General features: G+C 46.1%; 1 long non-coding RNA gene across 1 annotated transcript; it reads left to right on the top strand.

The window, feature by feature from the left end:
- Window positions 1-3,483: 3,483 nt before the first annotated feature.
- On the top strand, window positions 3,484-4,674 carry LOC120398946. The gene is made up of 3 exons (XR_005594844.1): window positions 3,484-3,605; window positions 3,988-4,103; window positions 4,334-4,674. It is a non-coding gene; the product is annotated as an uncharacterized LOC120398946 (long non-coding RNA).
- The last annotated feature ends 389 nt before the right edge of the window (window positions 4,675-5,063 follow it).

Below are 5,063 nucleotides of genomic sequence, written 5' to 3'. Positions count from 1 at the left end.
GTATTGTGCCTCCCTTGTAGGCAGTTCCATGGAGACAGCAATATCAACAGCCTTCTGTAAGGTAAGCTGAGCCTCTGTCAGTAGGCGCTTCCGTATAGCTTCACTGTACAGGCCACACACTAACCTGTCACGCAGGGCATCATGTAACATTTCTTTAAATTCACAGTGTTCTGCTAGCTTTTTTAGAATGGCTACAAATTGTACAACTGTTTCATCTTCCTTTTGGTCTCTTTTGTGGAACCTATATCTTTCAGCAATTACCAGTGGTTTTGGGGAAAAATGGGACCCCAGGATTTCCACAATGTCACTGTAAGGTTTAGTTGCTGGCTTAACAGGGTGTAGTAAGCTGTGTAGCAGGGAGTAGGTTTTAGCTCCTACAACACTTAAGAATATTGGCACCTTCTTTGCTTCTGTAATGTCATTTGCAATACAAAAAAGCTCAAAACGCTCAGTATACACATGCCACTGCTCTGTATTCTCATCAAAAGGCTCCAGAGGTCTGGTCAGAGTAGCCATGATTTTAGTTTCACTTTCACAGTCAGTGCAAAGAAGCAGCTTGTTTGTTTGTTTGTTCTTTACCTTGACTTCTACTTCCTTCTGTTACTGGAGCAGCACCGGAATCCCATCCTCGTCGCCACTTGTTATATCCTTGGGGGCAGCCAGTTTAGGAAGAAATCACTTGAGGCCAGAGAGCAGACAGCTAACAAAACCACCATTTTATTTACAGACCATAATACTCTAACTCAGTTGCCATAGCAACAGAAACCATGACAACCAAATACACAACACCGGCGCCTTGTGGATGTTCTGCAGGACCGCAGGCAGGAGGACAGAGCCCCCCTGCACTGTATCTGCAACCACCCTCCCCCGCCACAAAGTCCCAAACCCCCCTCACCCAAAGTAACAAGAAGGAGGGGTGACAGGGGCCGTGAAAACTGTCACTCCACCCCAGCAGAGTGCACAAATACAAGAAGGCTCTCATTCCCTAAATGTTGAGAAGTCCTTCCCTTCCTGGCTCACCGAAGCCCCAATCCCAGTTTCATCCCCTAACTGTGTAGTTGATTATAAAAAGTAGTTTGCTGTTAATTACTATTTCCGTCAAGTTTTTCTACAGAAGACTGTCTGTGAAGGTGTGGGGGAAGGGGGTTGTTAATTGCATAGGACAGTCACCTTTACCAGGGTACAGACACGGGGGCAGGATCAACAGCAGGTCACACACACAGTGCAGTCAGTAGGCACCCTGGTCGGTCTGGGAGGTGTTTTCCATGTTCTGTGTGGGTGGGGGGTACGTGACTTTGTGGCATGGGAGGGCGGTTACAGAACTTATGCAGTGGTCCTTGTCCCGGACCACAGAGCCACACAGCAGGGGAATCTGTAACTGTCCTCCCCCACCACAAGGTCACATAGCCCCCGCACACAGAGTCCTGAAAAGGAGGGATGGCAGGCTCCATTGAAACAACCAGTCCGGCACTGCAGACCGCTCTAGGAGCAGGAGCCTATCATTCCTCGAGTGTAGAAGCGGCGTTAACATCACTGCACACCCTACCCACCACAGTCTGCATCCCTGTTTCAACCCTTTAATGCGAATTCATTAATAAAGAAAACGTTGTTAATTAACAATGTTCCATTAACTTTATTTTTAAATGTGTGTTGGAAGGGAGGAAACGTGGTGAACGGGGTATGTAACCGCAGAAGAAAGTCAACAGTAACTGAAGCAGGGGCAGGTTCAGCTTCTCTGTAAAGAAACTGAACAGTCACAGGTTACCCTGCTCACTGAGGAACCTAGCTTTCAAAGCCTCCCGGATGCACAGCACTTCCCGCTGGGCTCTTCTAATTGCACGGCTGTCTGGCTGAGCATAATCAGCAGCCAGGCGATTTGCCTCAACCTCCCATCCCACCATAAAGGTCTCCCCCTTGCTCTCACAGAGATTGTGGAGCACACAGCAAGCTGCAATAACAATGGGGATATTGGTTTCGCTGAGATCTGAGCGAGTCAGTAAGCTTCTCCATCTCCCCTTGAGACATCCGAAAGCACATTGAATGATGACAGTAACCCAAGACCACCCTCGACACATTTTTCACCCCAGCATGCATTGTGGGAAAATCCCAGAATTCAAATGGGCAGCGGGGACTGCGGGAACTGTGGGATAGCTTCCCACAGTGCACCGCTTCCAATGTCGACGCCCCGTTAGTGTGGACTCACAAAGTCGAATTAGTGTCCTTAGTGTGGACACACAAATTCGACTTTGTAAGGTTGATTCCACAAATTCGAATTAAGTTAAATCGAACTAATCTGGTAGTGTAGACATACCCTAAGAGTAGGTTAGATAAATGTCTATCAGGGATGGTCTAGACAGTATATTTGGTCCTGCCATGAGGGCAGGGGACTGGACTCAATGACCTCTCGAGGTCCCTTCCAGTCCTAGAATCTATGAATCAAAACAAGTTTATTAACTACAAAAGATAGATTTTAAGTGATTATAAGGGATAGCAAACAGATCAAAGCAGATTACCTAGCAAATAAACAAAACACACAAACTAAGCTTAATATACTAAAGAGATTGGATATGAATAGCAAATTCTTACCCTAAATGATGATACCAGCAGGCTGCAGATTCTTGAGGGGCAAGCTGCACTAACTTACAGCTTGGAATCCCCAGTTGTTTTTTTTTCACAGTCTAAGAATCCCTTTAGCCTGGGTCCAACACTTCCTCCAGTTCAGTCTTTGTCCTCAGGTTTTTCCAAGAGTCTCTTTGGGTGAGGAGTTAGTGAATGACCACAATGATGTCACTCTCCTGCCTTATATAGCTTTTGCATATAGAAATGATGGGAACCCTTTGTTTCAAAGCTTGGTTCCCACACCAGTCAGTGGAAAAACACTGGTATCCCAAGTTGGAGTCCAGCACCAGGTGACCTGGTCACATGTCCCTGTAGTGTCACAGTGGCCATAACTCGGAGGCTGTCTTTAGCATCCTCAGGAAGGCCCCCTGTAGCGGGGTGGTCACCTGCGCTGGCCCAGAAAAGGTTAAAGCCAGCCCTGGGAGAGGGCTGGGGCTGTGAGAAGTGGCTAGGCTGATGGGGAAGGCAGCCACAGCTGGGGCCATGCCCCAATCAGGTTGCAGCTGGCCCTATAAAGAGGGAAGGACCTAGCTGCCTGGGAGCTGAGTAGGGACCTGACCTAGGGCAGTGCTGGGGGAAAGGCAAGAGGGGTTGGGGAGCTCCAGCCCCTCAGGCTGCAGGGCCTAAACCAGGTACTGGGGTTGCAAAGGGGCAGCCCAGGGCTAGGCAGTGGCAGCAGGTTCTATCCCTCCTTGCCAGTGATGAGTGGCCATTACAGGCTGCAGTCTGCCCCAAGGAGCAGGGGCTAAATGATGACTGGCAGTAAGCAGTGAAGCAAGGTGGGATTAGAGGGTTGGGGGTTCCCTAGGAAGGGGAGACCCAGAGACTGAGGGGATACTGCTGGGGCAGAACTCTCAGATAAAGGGGCACTGGGGTCTGGGAGGGACATGAGGACCAGTGAGTGGTGATGATACCAACCTGCAGAGGGTGCTCTGGAGCTGGAAAGCAAGCCAACTCACAGACCTCCAGTAGGAGGTGCCACAGGGGTGAGTCCTGAATTGCTACATGCCCCCCCGCCCCACTAATGGGAAATAAGCTGCTTCTAACGCATATTGTTTTCTCCTGATGGCTCATTAACCTGAGTGGGCCCTTCCCAACCAGCCATCTAACTGAGAGACTTTTGCCTAGTGGGCATTCCCCATGTGTAAACACATGTGTAATAGATACATAGACAATATTCCTAACTTCAGATACAAAAATGATACATGCATGTGTAATCCATGTGCCTAATAGGGAGATATCTCTTTAAGAGACACATTGTCGGGAGGTAGTAGTCTCTACCTGGGTCATTGTTGCTAGGCAGATTTAGCACTCCACATCCAAAAGCTTCTGGAATTGGGTGTGGTAGTTTTGGGTATACTCCAATAGGTTCCCTGTTGTGGGGGTCAGGGCAGCTGCTTTACTAAGGGCCGTGTATCCTGTGTGTGTTGGGAGAAGCTGAGCCCAGGAGCGGAAAGCAGATGGTTGCAGGCATTTTGCAGCAGGTTAGTGTTATTGTTAACCCTCTAATAGAGAAGCATGGGTAATGCTAAATATAGCAAGGGGAAAACAACTTCTATTTTAATTATATGCTTTGAATGTTGTTTTGATTTTAGCCAAACTGTTCTAGTTAAATTGTATCAACTAGTCTGATTCACCAACTTTTCTTTAAATGTAGCAATGGTGAAAGAGTAACATATTTTGCTATTCTCAGTTTTGTGTTTTCTTTTAACAGGGTTTTCTTTACATCTATACACTTGTAACTTAAATGAGTGATTGGTTGATCAGCTAGCTGACTGACTAGCAGTGATTTCAGCAGAGGAAGAGTCTGCATGGTTTCCAGCTGAAGATTCCTACAAGCAAGTGGAGGGAAGATGTTGTTTTAGACTCAGCAAACTGTATAGATTTGGTGATCAAAGACTCTAACTGAGACTTAGATTAACTAAACCTAAGTTTTTGGGACCTTCCAGTTTCTTCTCATTGTGTTTCTGTGGGGACTGAACTGTTCAGATTTTATTTTCTTTATGTATGTTTATGTATAACTGAAGATAATGTCTGGGGATTATAAAATAGCAATGTTATGCTGTAAAACTAGATTTGTTTCTTTGTCATAAGATTTTATAAAGTTATTTAATTAAATTCATTTTAGTTTCTTTTGGCACTTGAATGTGGGGAGGTTGACCCTGTGCAATCCTTGCTGAAAATTTTTAGAGACTGAATTTTGGGTCTCCAGCTACTTTTCTATCAGAGCTGGGGTTTTTTAAGCACTGGAGAATGGCAATGAAGTGAACTTTAACCCACCCAAAGATTACACATACAAGCAGGATAATCCATATTCAGTAAATTATAATCTTTCCAATGATATCTTGCATAAAATACATCATAGTTATGCCATAATATCTCTATGAAGAATATGGGGTGTTGTGTCACACTAGTGACTCCCATAGTTCAGTGGTGTGACTTTC

This window comes from Mauremys reevesii, linkage group 2 (assembly GCF_016161935.1).
Source record: "Mauremys reevesii isolate NIE-2019 linkage group 2, ASM1616193v1, whole genome shotgun sequence".
Taxonomy (NCBI): domain Eukaryota; kingdom Metazoa; phylum Chordata; order Testudines; family Geoemydidae; genus Mauremys; species Mauremys reevesii.
This window is presented reverse-complemented; position numbering and strand designations above follow the sequence as displayed.